General features: G+C 37.8%; 1 protein-coding gene across 4 annotated transcripts in view; it reads right to left on the bottom strand.

Moving 5' to 3' along the window:
- Positions 1-22,127, bottom strand: part of RNF180 (ring finger protein 180) — a 220,146-nt gene extending 198,019 nt beyond the window's left edge. Inside the window, exon 1 of one of the 4 annotated variants that reach the window (XM_012462284.3) lies at positions 21,922-22,127. The gene's annotated coding sequence lies outside the window, so the exon portion shown is untranslated. Of the gene's footprint in view, positions 1-21,172; positions 21,202-21,556; positions 21,668-21,921 lie in introns of those variants that run through there. The other 3 variants (XM_012462286.3, XM_012462283.2, XM_012462285.3) reach the window with 3 other exon arrangements.
- Positions 22,128-24,297: the final 2,170 nt, after the last annotated feature.

The following is a 24,297-nucleotide window of genomic DNA, read 5'->3' as shown; positions in this document are numbered from 1 at the left end:
TCCCAGAAGTCTGAAAGCCATCCTTTATTTCTGTCTCCTTTAATCCACAACGGCAGTATCTCTTCTATGCCATCATAGTTTTATGGATTGAAAGATTGTCCAACCACATATTCAGTGTCCTCTCCAGAACATGCTTTCCAATATTTATTATACAATATAGGTAGGCCGAGAATTTTCAGAATCTTAATTTCTAGTTCCCTTTAGCTTAAAATTCCTTTTACAATTCATCTTTCTCCTTTTGAGTTTACTATAAGCAGTAAGGAGAAGCCAGGCACTAATATAGAGAAATTCCTCTCAACCTAAGACCATATGCTTCTTAATTAAGGTGCTTCTTCCTGCTTTCTGTGTTTTTGAAGTTTTTAAATTTTAGTTTTATAGTAAATTTTGATTTTATTCTACATCTTCACAGGAACTTAATGAAAAATGAGAAAAGAGTGCACTGGAGGCTGTTCGCTCCCATTTCTGAACCAGGAGACTCTCTAATATAATTTTTTAAAGATTCATAATTTTACATAAATTTTAATGAGAAACTGTATGGCATGTTTGCGTCTTCATTTATTTATTTATACCCTGTCTTACCTAGAAACAATTTTTGAAAGTAGATATTATAGAAAGCTGCAAACCTTGAGCTCAAGGTTATGACTATAGGCTGGGTCATGTTTCAAAAAACAAAGTAGAATAAAGTGGCAAAGTGAAATATTGATAAATTTTTAACTTCAGTACAAGAAAAGACAAAATTAATGACAACACACAGGCTGGAAGAAGAAATCTGCATATATAAGCAAATGGTTAACCACTACAATTAATTCTACAAAACACATTAAAAAATATATATATCCAACAGAAAAATGAACAAGGAGTATGAAAGTACAGTTCCCAGAGGAGGAAACCCAAATGGCCAACAATTATATAAGAAGTGTTCAACCTCACCAGAAATCAGGAAAATGAAAAATAAAACAAGATTCCAGTTCACACCCATCACACAGGAAAAAATTAAGAAGTCTTACAATACCAACTTTAAAAATGATATGGAGCAACAACAAGAATCTCAAAAACTGCTACGGGGAGGTATAACTAGGCACAACCATCTTGGAAAGCAATTTGGCAATATCTGGCAAAATAAAATCTGTCTATCTGTGGATGTGCAGTTCTACTTCTAGGTTTGTATATGAATAAGGAAACATCACATGGGAATGTTCATTTTAGCAACACTTCGCAATAATATAAAAAACTGAAAACAGCCCAAACGTGCATCGATTTAACAAATTTTTGTTCATTCATACAATGGAATACTACATAACAATAGAAAGTAATACATTAAAGCTATATGTATCTAAAAAAAAATCAAAGTTAATTTTAAGTAAAAAGGCTGCAAAAATATACACATTAAAGAATAACACAGCATAGTAAGAGTTATAAAAAGGTTTAAAGCATGTAAAACAAACTAATATTTTGTTGATACATGCATGTGTAGCAAAAGCATAGGAATACGCACAGGAATGACAGACACCAAGTTTAGAATAGTAACCTCTAGGAAGAAAATGAAGGGGGCTTAAATTTTATCTGCATTTTTATTTCTTAAAAAAATAGAAAAAATATTAAAATGTTAATATTTTTTAATGCTAAGTGGTGAGAACACAGATGTTCAGTATATTAGTCTCTATATTATAAATCTGAAATATTTATACAAATTTGTTAAATTTGTTTTATTAGGAATCTGAAAACCACGTATTTTCTATCTCATAAGTATTTGGGAATATGAAAAATATAAAACTTTTTTTTGCTTTGAAGAGCACATTAAGCACGATTAGATATCCATTTAAGCCTTAGTCAAGAGTATGATGTATATTGGGGCAGGGGGGAAGGAGCAGCAACAATAACACTTGGGTCAAAATGATTACCTGTGCAAGCCGTTCTCATTTACTGTGCATCTGAAATATTTGTAAGTTTTTTAAAAAAGAACAGATGCTCGGGCATCATCTTATACCAGCTTGAATCAGAATGTCTGCATTGAGGACCATATACACAACAAGACTGAAAACCACTTGTCTATGAAAAGGATGCAAAAATAAAAATAAACAACCCTGACTGATTTAGAAAAAACATGTAATTGGAATGGTGAAGGTACAGTTTTGCTAATGGCTATGGGGACAGTTCCATGTATTCTACCTATGAACTGTACAAGCAATAGAAAAATATGAAAAAATTAAGACATATTTAACAATACTACACAAGCTAATACTACAATAAAAGGGGACAGTAGCTGCATTTCACTTGAAATCCATCAATCATACAATGTTCTTGGATGTTAGTAACTGAATTAGACTAGAAAACATAGGTGCCTCTTAAGAAATAAAGACAGCACAAAAAGGCTTACATTAACTGTACCTGAAACATTCTCTTAATATGATTACAGCGCTGGATACTCTTTGCTCCCCAATCCAGAGTCTACTCTTTACCTTCTCCACTTTGCTCTAATTCCTAGGAGGCTGACTTTTAGACTGCTACAACAAGGCTCCCTTGCCTTTTGGCTTCCAATACCGTCTGCCAGTGGAAAACATCAGGTGGAGATCAAAAATCGGGAGTGTGAAGCTGAGGTATGTATTCCCTCTGGTGCTCCACTGTCAGATCACAGAAAGGCCAGAGTTCTCATCAGGTAGCATTTTTTTTTTTTGAGACGGAGTCTAGTTCTGTCACCAGGCTAGACTGCACTGGCGTGATCTCAACTCACTGCAACCTCCAATTTCCTGGTTCAAGCGATTCTCCTGCCTCAGCCTCCTGAGTAGCTGGGATTACAGGCACATGCTACCACGCCCAGCCAATTTTTGTATTTTTAGTAGAGACAGGGTTTCACTATATTGGCCAGGATGATCTCTGACCTTGTGATCCACCCACCTCAGCCTCCCAAAGTGCTGGGATTACAGGCATGAGCCACCATGCTTGGCCCCAGGCAGCCTTTTCATCATAGCTTCCATGTGGGTTTTAGTAGTGGTTCTTCTCTTGCCTCTCCAGGCCTAGGGATGATAATGGCTCTCACTATTGCTAGTCTTGGGGTGCTTCACCATCCGTTGTTGGTTTATTTTAACCTAGAGACACATATTTAAATTAAACTCATCTCAATTACCTCAATTGAGTATGTCATCTATTTTCTACCAGAACACTGACATTACAAAGTATAAGTTATGCTTTATACCAGAGAATCAGAGTAATATATTTACTCTGTAGATCTAATCTTATAAGCTGATATATATACAGCTATTAAACACTGTTCTAGGTGTTATGTATGATTCAGGAAAGAAAAAATACATATAAATGGCATAATTTATGCCTTTGAAAAAAACTAGATAGAGAACAAGTTAATGGCCAAAATAAGTGAAATAACTGAGAACACAGAAAGTAACTAACAATTAAGTAGTATTAGGTAAACTAAGGAAAAGAAACAAGAATTAGGGAGTCAGGGAAAGCTTTGTGAAGAGAGTAGTATTCCAGCTGGGACTTAAAGTATTGAGAGGATTTAAATAGCATTAGCCAAGTAGAGTGGAGAAATATGGACATCTGAAACAAGGAAAGTAAATCAGTCAAACACTAAGCTGGAAAAGTGTAGGGTTGTTTGGCTAGCGTAAGTATAATGCTTGACTTGAGCAGAGAAAGCTTTATTTCTGACTCTACAGCTTTAGTAGTTCTAAGTCAGACAGGTGTAGCTATACAAATATCTATTATACAATTTATGTATTATTAGAAAACAAATGGTCTGGGAAAGAACAGATTCTACCTTGAAACCAGATATTTGACAAAATTTGTCCAGAAAGACAGACTTCTCCCCATGCAGTTAATTTCTATCTCTATTCAACAAACTCTAAGTAGACAGCCCCAATTTACCTACAATAGCACTGGCCCATGTGTCTATTCTATTCATTCCTTGCTTCCCCAAATATGTGTCCATACATCAATTTTGGCCTCTAGGATACATTTTTTTTTTCAACAGGTTTCTGAATAGGCTAGGCAATTCTCATTGAGAATAAGCGTCACTACTTATTTCAGCAAATTTACAAAGGATATTTTAAAGCTGCTTTTAAACAGCTATGATTGTTTCTAAGGTTTTCCAGATATCAAACCATCAGTGAATTAATCAGGTAAACAGATTATAGACGATAAGGACAGTTCAATTACTAACAGAATATTCTCCAGTATTTCTGCTTGCTATGGAAAACGTTATCAAGATTAAAAAACTCTAGCAGTTCCGATTTCCTCAGTGAGCTTTTGTATGAAACTCAGCCACCATTTCTCAAAAATTTTCTGAAATCTAAGAAAGCAAGAAAACACCTTGTTAACAGTGATGTCAGCAAGATGGCTGACTAGAGGCACCTGGCATTCCCCATAAAAAGAGACTTTTCAGTGAAGAGACTAAAAAGAACAATACAAAAGATCAGCATAACAGATAAATAAAATTGACAGAATTTTAAGAAAAAGATAGGAGGCTCAAATAAAATTAGAAATAAATAAGGAGACATTACAAGTGATACTACAGAAATATAAAGGAAAATATTACGAAAACTATATGCCAACAAATTGGGAAACTTAAAAAAGAAATGTAAAAATTCCTAGATACATATAATCTACCAAGCTTGAACTAAGAAGAATAGAAAACCTTTACAGACCAATAATAAAAGAGATTGAATCAGCGATATAAATTCTCCCATCAAAGAAAAAGCCCAGGATCTGATGGCTTCACTGCCAAATTCTATCAAACATTTCAAGACTAATACTAATTCTTCTCAAAATCTTCCAGAACCTGAAGAGGAGAAACTCTTCCAAATTCATTCTATGACATCAGCATTCCCTGATACCCAAAACAGACAAGGGCACAACCACAAAAAAGAAAACTACAGGCCAATATCCAGATGAACACAGATGTAAAAATCTTCAACAAAATACTACCAAACCAAACAAACAGTATATTAAAAAGATCATTCACCATGCTTAAGTAGGATTCATTCCAGGAAGCAAGGATAGTTTAACAAACATAAATCACTGAACATAATATATCACATTAACAGAATCAAAGACAAAAACTCTACAATCATTTCAACAGACTCAGAAAATGCATTTGACAACTTTCAACATCTTTTCATAATAAAAACGCTCAAGAAATTAGTTATAGAAGAACTGCAATACAGAGCACATGTAACAAACCCATAGCCAACATCACATTGAATGAGGAAAAATGGAAAGCTTTTCCTCTAAGATCTGGAATAAGGATCACCTACTTTCACCACCCTTATTGAACATAGTAATGGAAGTCCTACCCAGAGAAATTAGGCAAGAGACCCAATTAAAAGGCATCCAACTGGAAAAGAGAAAGTCAAACCATCTGTTTACAGATATGATTTTTGTATATATAAAATCCTAAAGACTCCACCAAAAAACTGTCAGAACTAATTACCAAATTCAGTAAAGTTATAAGATACAAAATCAATATACGAATTCGGTAGCATTTCTATGTGCCAATAGAGAATTATCTGAAAAAGAAACCAAGAAAGCAATCTCATTTACAATAACTACAAATAATTAGATACCTGGAAATAAATTTAACAAGAATGTGAAAGATCTCTATTATAAAAATTATAAAATATTGATTAAAAAAATTGAAGAGGATGCAAATATATAGAAAGATATTATGTGTTCATGGATTAGAAGAATTTACTGTGAAAATGTCCATAATACTCAAAGCAATATACAGATTTAAAGCAATCCCCATAAAAATACCAATGACATTTTTCAAAGCAATGAAAAGAAAAATCCTAAAATTCATATAGAACCATGAAAGACCCCAAATAGCCAAAGCAATCTTGAGCAAAAAGAATAAAGCTGGATATCATATCATCTGACTTTAAAATATACTATAAAACTATAGTAATCAAAATGGCATGGTATTGGTATAAAAACAGAAAGGCCAATGGAAGAGAATTGAGAACATAGAAATAAATGGACACACAGCCAACTGATTTTTGATAAAGTGTCATAAGCACAGGTTAGGAAAAGGATTGTCTCTTAAATAATTGATACTGGAAAAACTGAATATCCACATGTAGAAGAACAAATTAAACCCCTGTCTTCTACCATATTTAAAAAATCACCTCAAAATGGAAACGGATTGGCTGGGCACACTGGCTTATGCCTGTAATCCCAGCACTTTGGGGGGCTGAGGCGGGTGGATCACCTAAGGTGGGAGTTTGAGACCAGCCTGACCAACATGGAGAAGCCCTGTCTCTACTAAAAATACAAAATTGGCTGGGTGTAGTGGCACTGCCTGTAATCCCAGTTATTTGGGAGGCTCAGGCAGGAGAACTGCTTGAACCCAAGAGGTGGAGGTTGCGGTGAGCTGAGATCATGCCACTGCACTCCAGCATGGGCAATGAGACTTAAAATCCATTTCAAAAAAAAAAACAAAAACAAAAAGGGAAATAGATTGAAGACTTAAATGTAAAACCTGAATGTATGAAACTACCAGAAAAGAGATTGCTGGCAAGATGGCTGAATAGGAATAGCTCTGATCTGCAGTTCCCAGCAAGATAGACACAGATGGCAGATGACTCCTGTATTTCCAACTGAGCCTCCGCTGGTGATACTCAAGCAAACAGGGTCTGGAGTGGACCTCCAGCAAACTCCAGCAGACCTGGAGCAGAGGGCTGTTGGGGGGGAACCCCACAGGAGCCAAGGCAAGGGTCTGAGGCCTCAGTCTGCTCTCATATAAATCTAGAATTAGAAAAGAATTAGAGATATAGTTACATAGTTATTCCTATATATAATCATAAATAATCACATAGCTATTCACATGTAATCATAAATATATACATATATATGATCATATAATCTTTAATCTTACTAATAAGCCTCAGGTCAAGAAGTATGGTACTGAAGTGGCATTGGAAAAAGAGGTGACCCTAAGGCAAGATGCTCTAAGTCCTCTGTCACGCCCGCATAAGGGCTGCTGGAGGACACCTCAGCTGTGTGGCAGCATCAGCACTGTGAAAGCATCTGCTATTTAGCCAGCTAGGGAAGGAGACGTCCAAGATGGCTGAGACATCTCCTTCCTTGGGGGAGTTAGGAGAAAACTCTGCTCTTCCAAGCTCTTGTGGTAGACCTGGCACGTGTCAGGAAGGCTCACAGACATCCGGGGGCTTAACTGTCTCTATGTGATGCTGTGCTTCAGTGGTCAAATTCCATGTCTACTTTCACGTTCTGCTTCTGCACCTGGTTCCTCTCTTTCTTAAAAGAATTAGTAACATAAATCTTAGTGACCTTGTTATTTCTTGACAAGTATGAAAAAGTGCTGATGCCTTAGGTTTTCTCTTCCCCTCAGCTTCTTGAAAATCCTGAGCCCCTGTCTCCAGGACACGTAATTTACCTTACCCTACCTACCTTTCCCCCTGCTTTGTACTCAATGAAAGACAGAGTATCCAGGAACTTGGGGCCACTGCTGGACTCCGCATTTTGGTTGGCAGTGGACCCCTGGGCTTAAACTCTCTTTTCTCTATCTCTGTGTCTTGTGTCTTTTTCACAGTTTCTCGTCTTCACACCAGCAGAGAGGGGCTCATGGGACCCTGTAGGGTGGGACCCTACAGAGGGGCCTGACAGAAAGAAAACTAACAGAAAGAAATAGTAACAACACCATAGAACAAAGGTGGATAAATCCACAAAGATGGGGAGAAACGGACACAAAAAGACTGAAAACTGCAAAAACCAGAATGCCTCTTCTCCTCCAAAGGATCACAACTTCTCACCTGCAAGGCAACAAAATTGGACGGAGAATGAGTCTGACAAATTAACAGAAGTAAGCATCAGAAGGTGGGTAATAACAAACTCCTTTGAGCTAAAACAGCATGTTTGAACTCAATGCAAGGAAACCAACAATGTGGAAAAAAGGTTAGATGAATTGGTAACTAGAATAACCAGCTCTTTAGAGAAGAACATAAATGATGATGGAGATGAAAAACACAGCATGAAAACTTTGTGAAGAATAAACAAGTATCAATATCCAAATCGATCAAACAGAAAAAGGATATCAGAGATTGAAGATCAACTCAATGAAATAAAGCAAGACAAGATTAGAAACATAAAAGTGAAAAGAAATGAACAAAGCCTCCAAGAAATATGGGACTATGTGAAAAAAAACCAAATCTATATTTGATTGGTATACCCCAAAGTGATGGGGAGGATGGAACCCAGTTGGAAACCACTCTTCAGGATATTATTCAGGAGAATTTCCCCAACCTGGCAAGGTAGGCCAACATTCAAATTAAGGAAATACAGAGAACTCCACAAAGATATTCCTCAAGAAGAGCAACCCCAAGAAACATAATCATTAGATTCACCAAGATTTAACTGAAGGAAAAACTGTTAAGGGCAGCCAGAGAGAAAGGTTGGGTTACCCACAAAGGGAGGCCCATCAGACTCACGGTGGGTCTCTCAGCCGAAATCCTACAAGCCAGAAGAGAGTGGGGGCCAATATTCAACATCTTTAAAGAAAAGAATTTTCAACCCAGAATTTCAAATACAGCCAAACTAAGCTTCATAAGCAAAGGAAAAATAAAGTTCTTTACAGACAAGCAAATGATGAGAGATTTTGTCACCACCAGGCCTGCCTGACCAGAGCTCCTGAAGGAAGCACTAAACATGGAAAGGAACAACCAGTACCAGCCACTGTAGAAACATACCAAATTGTAAAGACCATCAAGGCTAAGAAGAAACTGCATCAACTGACCAGCAAAATAACCAACTAGCATCATAATAACAGGATCAAATCACACATAACAATATCAACCTCAAATGTAAACGGGCTAAATGCCCCAATTAAAACACACAGACTGGAAAGTTGGATAAAGAGTCAAGACTCATCAGTGTGCTGTATTCATGAGACCTATCTCAAGTGCAAAGACACATATAGGCTCAAAATAAAGGGATGGAGGAAGATTTATCAAGCAAATGGAAAGCAAAAAAAAAAAAAAAAGCAGGGGTTGTAATCCTAGTCTCTGATAAAACAGACTTTTAAACCAACAAAGACCAAAAGAGACAAAGAAGGGCATTACGTAATGGTAAAAGGATCAATGCAACAAGACGTGCTAACTATCCTAAATATGTACGTACCAAATACAGAAGCACCCAGATTCATAAAGCAAGTTCTTAAAGACCCATAAAGAGACTTGGATTCCCACACAATAATAGTGGGAGACTTTAACACTCCACTGTCAATATTAGACAGATCAACAAGACAGAAAATTAACAAGGATATCCAGGACTTGAACTCAGATCTGGACTAAGTGGACCTCATAGACATCTACAGAACTATCTACCCCAAATCAACAGAATATATATTCTTCTCAGCACCACATCATATCTACTATAAATTGACCACATGGCAAATGCAAAACAATGGAAATCATAACAAATTAGAACTCAGGATTAAGAAACTCACTCAAAACTGCACAGCTACATGGAAACTGAACAACCTGCTTCTGAATGACTACTGGGTAAATAATGAAATTAAGGCAGAAATAAAGATGTTCCTTGAAACCAATGAGAACAAAGACACAACACAACGAAATCTCTGAGACATATCTAAAGCAGTATGTAGGGAAATTTATAGCACTAAATGCCCACAAGAGAAAGTAGGAAAGATTTAAAACTGACACCCTAACATGACAATTAAAAGAACTAGAGAAGCTAGAACAAACAAATTCAAAAGCTGGCAGAAGACAAGAAATAACTAAGATCAGAGCAGAACTGAAGAAGATAGAGTCAGGAAAAATGCTTCAAAAAAAAAAAAAAAAAACCCATGATTTGTTGAAAAGATCAACAAAATAGATAGACCGCTAGCCAGATTAATCAAGAAGAAAAGAGAGCAGAATCGAATAGACGCAATAAAAAAATTATAAAGGGGGTATATCCACCAATCCTATAAAAATACAAACTACCATCAGAGAATACTATAAACACCTCTACACAAATAAACTAGAACATCTAGAAGAAATGGATAAATTCCTGGACACATATACCCTCCCAAGAATAAACTAAGAAAAAGTCAAATCCCTGAATAGACCAATAACAAGATCTGAAATTGAGGGAGTAATTAATAGCCTACCAACCAAAAAAAGTCCAGGACTAGATGGATTCACAGCCGAATTCTACTAGAGGTACAAAGAGGAGCTGGTACCATTCCTTCTGAAACTGTTCCAAAAAAACAGAAAAAGAGGGAACCCTAACTCATTTTATGAGGCCAGCATCATCCTGACACTAAAACCTGGCAGAGACACAACAAAAAAAGAAAATTTTAGGCCAATATCCCTGATGAACATTAATGCAAAAATCCTCAATAAAATACTGGCAAACCAAACACAGCAGCTCATTAAAAATCTTGTCCACCACAAGCAAGTTGGCTTCATCCCTGGAATGCAAGGCTGGTTCAACATATGCAAATCAATAAGTGTAATCCATCACATAAACAGAACCAATGACAAAAACCACATGTTTATCTCAATAAATGCAAAATAGGCCTTTGACAAAATTCAACAGCCCTTCATGCTAAAAACACTCAATAAACTAGGTATTGATGGACGGTATCTTAAAATAATAAGAGCTATTTACAACAAACCTACAGCCAGTATCATACTGAATGGGCAAAAACTGGAAGCATTCCATTTGAAAACCAGCACAAAACAAGGATGCCCTCTATCACCACTCCTATTCAACATAGTACTGAAAGTTCTGACCAGGACAATCAGGTAAGATAAATAAATAAAGGGTATTCAAATCAAAAAAGATAAAATCAAAGTATCTCTTTTTTGCAGATGGCTTGATGGTATATTTAGAGAACCCCATCATCTCAGCCCAAAATCTCCTAAAGCTGATAAGCAACTTCAGCATAGTCTCAGCATACAAAATCAAAATGCAAAAACTGCAAGCATTCCTATACACCAATAACAGAAAGTGAGCCAAATCATGAGTGAATGCCCATTCACAACTGCTACAAAGAGAATAAAATACCTAGGAATACAACTTACAAGGGATGTGAAGGACCTCTTCAAGGAGAACTATGAACCACGGCTAAAGGAAATAAGAGAGTACACAAACAAATGGAAAAACATTCCATGTTCATGGATAGGAAGAATCAATATCATGAAAATGGCCATACTGCCCAAAGTAATTTACAGATCCAATGCTATTCCCATCAAGCTACCATTGACTTTCTTCACAGAATTGGAAAAAACTACTTTAAATTTCATATGGAACTAAAAAAGAGCCCGCATAGCCAAGACAATCCTAAACAAAAAGAACAAAACTGGAGACATCATGCTACCTGACTTCAAACTATACTACAAGGCTATAGTAATAAAAACAGCATGGTACTGGTGCCAACAGAGATATACAGACCAATGGAACAGAACAGAGGTCACAGAAATAACACCACATATCTACAACCATCTGATCTTTGACAAACATGACAAAAATGAGCAATGGGGAAAAGATTCCCTATTTAATAAATGGTGTTGGGAAAACTGGCTAGCTGAAAGCTGAAACTGAACCCCTTCCTTATACCTTATACAAAAATTAACTCAAGATGGATTAAAGACTAAAATATAAGACCTAAAACCATGAAAACCCTAGGAGGAAACCTAGGCAATACCACTCAGGACACAGGCATGGACAAAGACTTCATGACTAAAACACCAAAAGCAATGGCAACAAAAGCCAACATAGACAAGTAGGATCTAATTAAACTAAAGAGCTTCTGCACAGCAAAAGAAACTATCATCAGAGTGAACAGGCAACCTACAGAATGGGAGAAAAATTTTGCAATCTATCCATCTGATAAAAGGCTAATATCCAGAATCTACAAAGAACTTAGACAAATTTACAAGAAAAAAACAAACCCGATCGAAAAGTAGGAGAAGGATATGAACAGACACTTTTCAAAAGAGGACATTTATGCAGCCAACAGACATATGAAAAAATGCACATCATCACTTGTTATTAGAGAAATGCAGTCAAAACCACAATGGGATACCATGTCACACCAGTTAGAATAGCGATCATCAAAAAGTCACAAAACAGAGGCTGGAGAGAATGTAGAGAAATAGGAACGCTTTTACTCTGTTGGTGGGAGTGTAAATTAGTTCAACCATTGTGGAAGACAGTGTGGCGATTCCTCAAGGATCTGGAAATAGAAATACCATTTGACCCAGCAATCCCATTACTGGGTATAGACCCAAAGGATTTTAAATCACACTACTATAAAGGCACATGCAGGGGATAGGGGTTGAGGGAGGGATAGTATTAAGGGAAATACCTAATGTAGATAAGGGGTTGATGGGTGCAGGAAACGACCATGGCACATGTATACCTGTGTAACAAACCTGCACATTCTGCACACGTACACCACAACTAAAAGTATAATTTAAAAAAACTACCCAAAGAAAATGTGAGGGAAATGCTTTATGACCTTGGTCTGAGTAACAATTTTTTGGATAAGAAATCAAAAACACAAGCAACAGAAACAAAAATAGACAAGCAGGATTATATTTAACTACAAAGTTTCTGCACAGCAAAGAACACAGTAAAAAAAAAAAAACCTATAGAATGGGAAAAATATTTGCAAACTATGCATCTGAGTTAATATCCAGGAGATATAAGGAACTTAACTCAATGGCAAAATAATAATAATCTGATCAAAAATGAGCAAAAGACCTGAATAGATGTCAAAAGAAGACATATAAATGGCCAACAGGTATATGATAAAATGCTCAACGATCACTAACCCTTTGGAAAATATAAATGTAAATTAAAACTATTGTGAGATATCATCTCACCCCAGTTAGAATGGCTATTATCAAAAAGACAAAGAAATAACAAAGCTGGAGTGTATATGAAGAAAGGGGAATTCTTATATACTGTTGGTAGGAATGCAAATTAGTCCAGCCATTATTGAAGACAGTATGGAGGTTCCTCAAAAAATTAAAAATGAACTACAACATGATCCAGCAATCCCACTACTGGGTATATATTCAAAGGAAATGAAATCAGTATGCTGAAGAGACATCAGCACTCCCATGTTTATTACAGTGCTATTCACAATATCCAAGATACAGAATCAATCTAAGTGTCCACCAAAGAATGAATGGATAAAGAAAATGTGGTATGTATACACAATGGGACACCATTCAGTGAAAAAAAAAAGGGATGAAGTCCTGTCATTTGTGGCAACATGGATGAATCTGGAGGACATTATATTAAGTGAAATAAGCCAGGCACAGAAAGACAAAATCTGCATAATCTCACTCATATGTGCAACCTAAAAAAGTTGATGTCATAGAAGTAAAGAGGAGAACAGCAGTCACCAGAATCTGGGGAGTAGAAACAGGGAGAGAGGGAAAAGGGAAAAGGAAAAGGGAAAGGAGGAAGGAGAGAGATTGGTCAATAGGTACAAAGTTGCAGTTATGTAGGAGGAATAAGTTTTGCTGATCTACTGCATAGCAAAGTGACTATAATTAACAATACTATATTGTATATATTTCAAAATACCAAGAAAAGAGAATTTTGAATGTTCTCACAATAAAGAAATGACAAATCTTTGAGGTAATAAATACCTTGATTTAATCATTATACAACGTATTCATGCATCAGAACATCACACTGTACCCCCCAAATACGCACAATTAGTATGTGTCAAAAATATGTCAATTAAAAATAAAAGTACAGTGAAACTAAAAGGCTCTTTACAAAAATATGACAACAAAAATGGCATATGCATTCAAGAAATATGTAAAATGATTCCCGTTTAAATGTTATTGGGTAGTTTCTACTTTGGCTGGGAATTTGAATAAAATTTGTATCTGTAAAAGAAAATAAGAACTTTGTTAATTAAATGGTTAATGTATACTGTATCAAGGATATTTGGTTTTGGTTAATATGATTCTATTTTTTGTATCGTTTGTTGTATAGTAGGGACAAAAACTTAACAGGCAAAGATAGCAATTTATTCAGGATCTAAGAATCATTACCAGGATAATTATTTTTCATTTCCCAATGGTTCCAAACCCAAATACTTTTTTGTCCCAGATCCCCCATATTCTAAACAGTTCACAGTGGTAGAACTATGTTCAGCCTTCTTTAACATTTCAACTGACCATGATAGTTAATATCTATTTGCTTTCACCTACAGTAATCAACAATGTACCTGGACAGTCATGCCTCAGGGGTTCACTGAAGCCCCCTCCTACTTCTCTCAAGTGCTCCATCAAGTCACCCTCCAGTATCCTAGAGGCTCAAGTCTCCTGCAATATGTGGAGGACTCTTTGTTTATACACTGAAGGTGTATTATACTCCTAACAGTATTTCATCTACTTATTAACAGTTAACAGAGAAAGGATGTAAGGTCTACACAGAAAAATTACGGTTATTGTCAGATACTGTTTACTATTCAAGACATGATCTAAGTGCTGCTGGTATCCAGGTCTCCTAATAAACTTATGATTATCCATGAGTTTCCCAAGTCCAGAACTAAGAGGCAACTTAATATGTTAGAGTTGGTTGGATATTGCCATCTACAGGTTCCTAAAGTTTTACTCTTAGCATTCCAACTTAATGAACTTACTAAAAATTCAGTTCCTAAACCCATTCCTTGTAGGGGGTCAGGGGGAAATGAGGCACTCTTTGCAGAATGAAAAAGGGTAGTACAACGACCCCCAGTTCCCTGCTTTAGAATTGCCCAATGATTCAAAACCTTTAATCCTTTTTGTATACTAAAGCAGGCATTGGGGAATACTCCCACACTTACCTGTGCCTGCATTTTATATAAAAATCAGTCTGTCAGCATTTACACTGACAGTCACTATGCCTTTGGAGTGGTTCGTGATTTTGAAACACTTTGGAAGCAAAGGCATATCAATAAAAAGTGGTCCACAAGTTGATAAGCTCCTTGCTGGATGCTGATGCCCAAAGAGATTGCTGTTACAAAACCAGAGGCTCTAACAAAGAGAACTGAGGCTGAATACCAGGTAAGTGCTCCAATTGATTTTCATGCCAAAAACGTTACCCAACTCTGTGAGGTCTATTATCTAAATCCAACAGCTGGAAACAGTAAGGCATGCTCCCTGCTTCTTAACTTTGCCTGCTTACACCCATGTGCTGTTAGTTATGGAGAAAAAAAAGGCCCCTAAAAATTAAAAAGAATTTTGAGAATGAGAAGGATGTTCTTGTAATTTCTGTTTCAAGTTCTGGGAAGGCCAAGACAGCCACTTGGTACTCCAAGAGTCACTTAAGGGATATTTGTTATGCTTCTTACATTGCCTTATCCATAATGATACTGACAAGATAGATCAAATGATCAAAAAATATTGGTGGGAAAATTGTTACAAAGTAATTTAAAAGCTATTTAAAATCAATATTTAACCTGTCAAATTCATAATCCAAGAAAGTCAATTTATGTTCCCCTGGAATGACCACCCCTCACTCCAACCATTAGGCCCACTTGAACATGTACAATTAGAATTCATCCAACTCCCACCAAGCATGTACTTGTAATAGTTTGCATGTACCTGTTACAGTCTGTATGTTCTCTGAATGGGTTCAGGCATTCCCATGTCAAAAGGCTGACAATGCCCTTACTGTAAAACGAAACTGCCAAAAGTAGTACTTCGCACCTGGGGTATACTGAATGCCATTTCATGTAACTGAGCCACTCCTTTTACTGGACAGTAATTCATGTACTACTTAAATTTTTACAAACAGTCTGGTATTATCATTGTCCTTACCCACGCAGTCCTCTGGTAAGGCTGATAAAACTAATGGGATACTTAAACTCAGAATTTCCAACTTCTCTGAAACCAGTAACCTTCTTTGGCCTAAAATTCTATCTCTGGCTCTTATGACTCTTCAGAGCACCACTGCTGGAAAACACAAGTTAACTTCTTATGAAATCATTGCTGGTTACTCTATATCTTTGGATATTACACCAAATGTAGACCCCTAATCGACCCATGTTGAAATGACCCAATAATGTACATTCTTAATTCACTATGCTAAAAGTTATCACCAAGAGGTAAAGGCAGACTTTCAAGACACAGATCCAAAAAGGTGACTGAGTGTTCTGGAAATGTCATCAAAGAAAGACTGCTCTTGAATCCCACTGGAAAGCACTCACGACTACAGGCATTGCAGCTAAACTCAAAAGTGTTGACCCCTGGGTTCACATCTCCCTCATAAAAGACCACTTCCTGATACCACTTGCTCTTCTTCTTAAGCCAGAGACCTTAAAAAATCAGGTTAACTAGGATGAGAAGTTGATGACTTCACACTGTGAACAGCTTTTCCCAAGACATCAGAACAAGATCCTCCATCATGATAAGACTCTTATCCCTCTTAATTTTTCCTTACATATGCCTTTTCCACTTAGCAAGATAATACTGTAATTAGAATTTCACAATCAGTTGCTTCTGTAAGTAACTTCACAGAATGTTGGATCTGTCCTGCCAAACTCAAATCTTTATATAACTTAAAAGATATTTTAGTCCACTTAGTGGCTAATTTAGCAACACCCCTAATACAACTGCTTGTTCAAATTGTACTACTTGTCCCTGTTACAGAGTCAGATATCTAGGCCCACTTGTTCTATCTTCCTGTTTTACTTTAATCTAGTAATGGGATACAAGAACCAAGTCCAAACGAGTGTGTCATAAGACAAGATTGTACCAAAAGCCTGAATAGAGTTTCTTAAGAACTGACTTATGGGCAAGCATATTACAGTTCTTTTAACCTGTAAACTCTGCTTCAGATTCTTGGCTAGAAACTGCTAAATCCACCATTCCAAGCAATATATCCATGAACAACAGAACTGGAAAGCGGCCCTTATGTGTACCCACAGGGTATATCATTATTTGTGGATAATTCTGTGGCCAAGCTCATACACAGGCAACCTCAGGCCTTGACAGGTAGAGGATGAAGGGCCAATGTGGGCTAAAAATCTTAATGGTAACTTGTCACTCCATAATCACTCAGAAGTGGAGCACTGGCTCACTCCTCTTAACTTATGGCATAGGTTAAAGAGAACACTGCCAAGAGGCATTAACCCTTTTGGATGGGCTTTGTTAGGTCCCTTTTCCTATATGGCTTAAAATAATACAAATGAAGTAATGATTAGAATTTATCCCTCACAATAGCCTCTATAGACTATTCTACTGCAATGCTATAGTTGCACAAGACTTCTCTGAATTCTCTTGTAAAAGTTATACTAGATATTAATAGAATTGCTCTAGATTTCTACTTGTCAAACAGGGAGGAGTCTTTGCAGTTGATAACACTTATTGTTGCACATGGATACATTCTGGTATTGTAGAGACTCAATTGTAAAAAAAAAAATTAAAGAACAGTCTACTTGGTTAAAATGGGTGGATTCTTTGTCTGCCTCATTCTTTGATCTGTTCAACTTTAGCTGGTTTGGTTCCCAGGAACTTTGATTAAGGAGCACATTCCAAACTCTTGGTATTATCCTTCTGATAGTCATAGTAGTCTCCCTAGTGTGCTGCATTCTCTCAAAAGTTTTAAATGACTGCATGCAGCAATTTGCTGAATGCAATCTCTCTCCAGCTGATATGATAAAAACTCAAAGAAACCTATGATAATGAGGACACCTAACCTATTAATGACATGTTGAGACTGAAAACCCAGAATGATAGTTAACTGACCAATGCCCTAAGTTTTGGTCACACTCTCACTTAGGTGAAAGCTTACTGAAAGGACCGAATTCTTAAATAAAATTTACAAGAGGATATTGAAACCAAAGGGGAGTCACTCACACTCAGTGCCACATAATCAAACTGAAACTTTAAGGAAGTTAAAGAACAAACGAACCAATTTTTCTTGAAAACAGGGGCTTTGCTGCAACCAACACGAAAGGGCCTAGTAACCTGAGCTGGCATGAGAAGTAGTCCCTTCTACTTGAACACCTAAAAGAAAAGTAACCTTAAGCAATCTGATGTTAACCAACAGGCTTTTTAGAATTACTCTGTTTCTTTGTTCCCATGTTACAAAAACCAACTATTCTGCCATGCCTGGGCACGGCATTGTATTTTATGGAATGAGATGCTACCCAATTTTGGAATTGCTAACAAAAGCCAATTCAATATTTAAACTAAATTTGTTGAAATTTTTTCTTTTGACATTGGTAGATAGCCAGGGAAGTCTGTTGCACACACACCTTGTTAATACTTTTTTTTTTTTTTTTTGAAAATAGCAATTGTATATTTTGAGGCTATTTTGCCTTGGCTGTATTACACTCAAAACATTCAATATGGAGTCAAATTTTATTATTCAAAATTGTTGCAAAGATTGAAATTTACGTAAAATTCAAACTTCTGTATGAAATACACTCCCAATCTAACAGTGTTCCAGTATGATGTCATGTACTTAATGTAGTCTATTAAATATGTAAGTAAAATATGTAATTTCTAAGAAATCAATGTGATGAAAAGAGATAACTGATAGGTTACAATAGAGATTATCATTTTCAAAACGTTTAACAATGTGGAAACGTACACATGTGCACAGGACTCCAGCCTACAGGTAAGCATGCCCCCTTCGGAGCAGTCTTCTGGGAAGGTTGCAAACTTATTCTAATAATGTCTGTCACTGTTTTAAACTATAGTTTTAAACTGCCCCCCTCTTTTTTTTCTTTTTAAGAGACGGGGTTTCACCATGTGAACCAGGCTGGTCTCAAACTCCTGACCTCAGGTGATCTGCCTCAGCCTCCCAAAGTGCAGGGATTACAGGTGTGAACGACTGCACCCGGCCTAAACGGCCCTTTTGAAACCGCCCTTTTGAAACTGCTCTTCATAGCCATCAGGATAATCCTTTAAATATCCTTAACAATGGTAAAATCCTGAGGATAGAACCGAGTTTTACAACCATGCAGAAATCATTCTGCCAAATTTAGCAAAGAAAATACTCAGCAAAGAAAATACTCAAGCTGAATTTTTTGATTAAAAAATACAAACAAAAACAAGTGTTTATGAAAGTTATGAAATGTTTTATTTTGCTTATAAACTGACTAGAAATTTCAAAAATTTGAAAATAATTATGAATGGCAGCAGCACTACTGGAGTAAATTTTTAGCCTCCTTAGGTGACTACTTGGAATGATCAATCTTTAAAAAAATAAATGATGGCATGTTTAAAGAGGGAAAATGTTTCAAGACACTACAATCACATTTTGAAGTTAACAAAGCTGCTTTCTTCCATGGAATCCAAACTACTTTTGAGATATTACTTTATTAATTCCTCAAATATCCCTATGCAGGAAAGGACAGACAACCTTCGTTATTCAGATGATCAAATGGAGGTGGTATAAGGGAGAGGGAACTGTGTTTATTCCATGAAAACAACAATTTAGTCTAAGTGCACTGTCCCCTTCTACTTTGTAGTTGGCAAAATTTAAGTGAAATTTTTAATCTTTATGCTCCTTGATGAAAAGACATTGTAAGAGTAAAAAGCATTATTATTCAGGTAGACACGTCATAAAATACTACAGAAATATATTAAAATGATTATTAATTTATTGCATTCTTGCCTGGAAGAATTCCTGCTCCATGTGTGAAGTGCTTATTAAAGAGGCTGGTGTCAGTCCTCAGACACACTCAAAAAAGTGCTAATTAAGTCTATTTTATCAAGACAGCTTGTTTTTTTCAATTTTAGAAGACAAAATCTTCACTTTGAAAAACAAAACACATAAAAAATGAGAAGAACCACTGACAAAACTAAGAACAAACCCTAGGGAAACTGGTAAGTTGTTGATGGTCCCAGAGAGATAAAGTATAACTCAATTAATAGATAATTTTCATTAAAATAAATAATTAAAATAACTATTCTCCTAAATTTTCAATTCTTTATGAGAAAAAACTTGCCGTTCAAATATTCCGGGGAACCTTAGCAGCTCGCCTCCTCGATTCTACTCAATTATTAAATATTTATATCTCTGCTATTGTCACCGAGTATCTTTGGGCCGGTGGCACTACATTTATACCGGAGATGAAAGTTTGACAGATAAAAGACAAAGGAATTCTACTTATGTCTATTACTCAAATGATACTACTATTCATTGGAAACTGAAGTGATCATGATCTTTCAAGTATCATGTTTTAGGGGTACTATAACAAGAGTCTGAAAGGATTTGACTCTGTTTTTTTTGTTTGTTTGTTTGTTTGTTTGTTTTGAGACAAGAGTGTTGCTCTGTCACCCAGGCTGGAGTGCAGTGGTGCGATCTCGGCTCACTGCAACCTCCCCTTCTTGGGTTCAAGCAATTCTCCTGCCTCAGCTTCCTGCATAGCTGGGATTACAGGCGCACATACCACCATGCCTGGCTAATTTTTGTATTTTTAGCAGAGACGGGGTTTCACCGTGTTGGTCAGGCTGGTCTCGAATTGCTGACCTCGTGATCCACGCGCCTCGGCCTCCCAAAGTGCTGGGATTACAGGCGTGAGTCACCGCGCACGGCTCCACTCTATTTTTTAAGAAAGATTTTAGCAGTTAATGAGTAAATAAAAATACAAGGAGCATTGTCCGCCTTTGAGCGCTAAATTTTGTTTGAGGCTAAGAACTCAACTGGATCAAGGACAACTCTAGTCAGACAAGTTCTAATCACAGCTTCCACAAGGATTGACTGCTTAGTTTTGATATAATCACTTTTCCTCCCAGGTGCTTCAGCTGTCTGGTCTATAAAATGGGATAATAGTAACCTGTCTGAATAATGTTCCTTTGAAGTTAATAAACGCTCTCACAGGTGCACTTAAAACTATTAGATGCTACGAAAATAATGAGCACTATCTCGAAAAAAAAAAAAAAAACCAGGCAGTATATACGTGTTAGTGATCATAACAGCACTAGTAATTTCTCACCAAAGAACCATCTACCACCTCCGCCCTGATGCATTTCAGAGCTTATGACCTCTGCCTACCATAAAGTCGTGCACTCCGGACCCAAGGCTGCAAGAAAAGCAACTACGACGTCGATACTGAAACGGACCAGACAAAGGAAAGTGGATCAGTGCAGAGGGAACCGTCCGCGGAAGGGGGTGGGTGCAGGCTCTCCACACAAGCTCCGAAATTAAACAGGACGCAGTCACCTACCTCAGACCTGGAGAGTGTTGAGTACAGGACCCCTCGCAGCCACCCCATCCCACCCTCCCCGGCCTTCTCCGCCACGCCTCCGGCGCCTCGCCGCTAGGGCTCAGCTTTTTCGAGCCCGTATAATTTCAACCTCCAAGCAGGCGCGCCCGGAGGCCGCTCGGAGAACCTCAGGTGAGAAAGTTAAGCCGCCGCCGCGTCACCTGAGGCCCAGGCGAGAGGCGGCCAGGCCAGCGGCAGCCCTAGCCCAGCCCCTTGGCGCGTCCCCGCTTGGGCCAACGTGGGGGACAAGCTACCGCGTCTGGGCAGGGCCGGGCCTTGGCTGGGCCCCTTCGAGAGGCGCCGCCGCTGCCGCGCCCCGCCGTACTCCGAGCAGCCGGCCTTTACCTGTGTCCGCGTCCTGGAGCCGCCGGCTTCGCGCCCCCTCCCGGCGCTCCCGGCCGCGCTCAGCCAGCCTCTGAGGACCCGCCACGGCTCCGGCTGCTGCGATGCCGGTTCGGCGAGACGGGAAGCGACAGGAGCCAAACCCCGCGGAAAGCGCTCCAGCTGCGCCTGCAGTCCCGACCCCGCGGCCTCGGACGTGGCGCCCCGGCGCTCGCCCGCCACCGCCCGCGGCCCTGCTCACCCGACCTCTGTGGGTTCCCACCCGAGCCGCGCGTGGGCGGCGCCGGGCTTTGACCTCGCGCAGGCCGACAAGCGCCGCGGGCCGGGAGGAACCGTGGGAAAGTTTTTCTCCCTTGTCATTCCCTTACCAGAGCCACAGAAATGATCCGCGTGGTCTCCCTTATCCTCTCTCGGCCTTTTCTGGAGTTCAGAGCTCCAAGCCCACTGCTGGGGCTGTTCCCTGCTAAAATCTTAGGCAGGCGTCCCAGCCACCCATCTCCAAGCCTCGGACTTTCTAAGCCGGCAACACTACCTGGGTTTAGTTTTCCCTTCGAATATCACTACCTTCGTTGCTGACCTTCTTGTGCCTGAAGTTCCACCGGTGTGCAAGGAGATTAACCACTGAAGTGCACGTGACACTACTCTTGACAAATTACAGTTGGGAGGTGAGTTGATGACTGGAGGTAAATTAAAAGGGCTTATTTAGGGAGTGAGGGGGCAGCCTGCAGTAAATGTTCACTTGCAGGTGCCTCAGATGATCAAAAGACTATAAGTAAGATTTGGAATATGAAAAGCAAGTTTTATTAGTCGGCTTGAGGAGAGGGAAGGAAGCTAGGAGAGAACCTCAAACGAATGTACAGCTTTGTTTCTCTGCTAGATATAGAAATTTTTATTCGCCAAAGGTGACTTATTTGGAATCTTGTCCTAAGATTAGGGCTATATGCAGTGACCTCCTATCTGAAAATCCAAGGAAATAAAAAACAAAATGAAAGACATCACAAGAAAAATACAGACCAATACACCTTATGCATATTAGCATAAAAAATCTTCAACAAAATACTAGCAAGCCAAATCCAGCAACATTAAAAAAAAAATGATACAACATGACGAAGTAGGATTTATCTCAGGAATGCAAGGTTGGTGTAACATACAAAATTAATCAATGTACACACCACTTTAATAGACTAAAGGACAAAAAACACATGATCATCTCAATAGATGAAGAAAAAGCAGTTGACAAAATCTAACACCCTTTCTTGATATAAACACTTCAACTAAGAATAAAAGGAAACTTCCTCAACCTAATAAAGAGCCTCTATGAAAAACTCCATAATTAACTTCATACTTAATCCTGAAGGAATGAACATTTTCACCTAAGATCAGGAATAAAACAAGGATGTCAATTGTAGCTACTTCTTCTTTTTTTTTTTTTTTTTTTTTTGTAGGGAGAAAATTAAACCTTATTTATTTAACTGTAGCTACTTCTATTCAACATTATACTGGAGGCACTAGCCAGGGCAATTAGGCAAGGAAAGGTGGAATATCTAACAGCTAGTAGAGCAAATAGAAGAAACATAATTACCAAAGAAAACCAGGACAACAGTTCTCAGAACTAAAGGACAGAAGCACATGAGCTCTCAGCTCAATGGATAAAAATTATCTATACCAAAGTATGTTATTGTGAAATTTAAAACCACATGAGTCAGAGAGATCTTAATAGCTTTCAGGGAGGAAACATTAAGAAATGATTTATAAAGACTTAGAATTTATGAATGGCATTTATAATGGCATTGGATTCTCAACAGAAACATAAATGAAAGATAATTTCTGAGAAAAATGATTTCAGATTTTGAAATTGATAAAGTATGAGGTTAGAAAAGACATTTTCAAATACCAAGGAGTAAACAGTATCTTTATGCATCCTTTCTCAGGAAGCAATTGGAGGATGTATTCTGTAACAAAGTGGTGAGACAGAGAATCTGATAGAAGAGAGAAGTATAAATGACACCCACAACAACTGTTGTAGGCAGAATGGCTCCCCCAAAATGTCCACATCCTAATCTCTGGATCCTGTAAAAATGTTACAGTATATAGAAAAGGGACTTTACTGATGTAATAAAAGTGACTAACCCAAATAGGGAGACTATTTAAGATTATCTGGGTAGGCACAGCCTGATCACATGAACCTTTAAAAGCAGGAAACTTTCTCCAGAGCTCTGAAGCCTGAGAGAGACTTGACCTTCCTTTGCTGGAGGGAACCACCCAGGAAACACACAAAAGGGAGAATGTGGGTACCTTCTAGAGAAAAAGATTGGCCTCCTGGCTGAATTTGCAGTGCCTCCTTTTTAAAGAAATAAACTTTTGGAGGTATAAGATTTATTGTAAACAGGACTGAAAAAAGAAAGACAAGGTGAAAGTCTTGATGCTTTCTGATTCAGGAATGTAATATCTCTCATTTCCTATGAAATCACAGGGATGAACTCAGAGAAACGATAAGGTTGACAAGTTTAGCAAATAAAAACATAGGATGCCCAGTTAAAATTGAATTTTCGATAAACAGTGAATTCATTTTTTAGTATAAAACATACTAAAAATGTTTAGTTACTAAAAATTAAAATTTATCTGGGTGTCCCATATTTATCGAGCAACCCTCTCTGAGCAATGATTCTCAACCTTGGAAGCATGTTGGAATAACATGGAGTGCTTGTGAAAATACCAATGCCCTATTCTTACTGTGGTACAAT

The sequence above is a fragment of the Aotus nancymaae genome, unplaced genomic scaffold, assembly GCF_030222135.1.
Source record: "Aotus nancymaae isolate 86718 unplaced genomic scaffold, 86718_ANA_hifiasm-v0.15.2.pri h1tg000014l, whole genome shotgun sequence".
Taxonomy (NCBI): domain Eukaryota; kingdom Metazoa; phylum Chordata; class Mammalia; order Primates; family Aotidae; genus Aotus; species Aotus nancymaae.
This window is presented reverse-complemented; position numbering and strand designations above follow the sequence as displayed.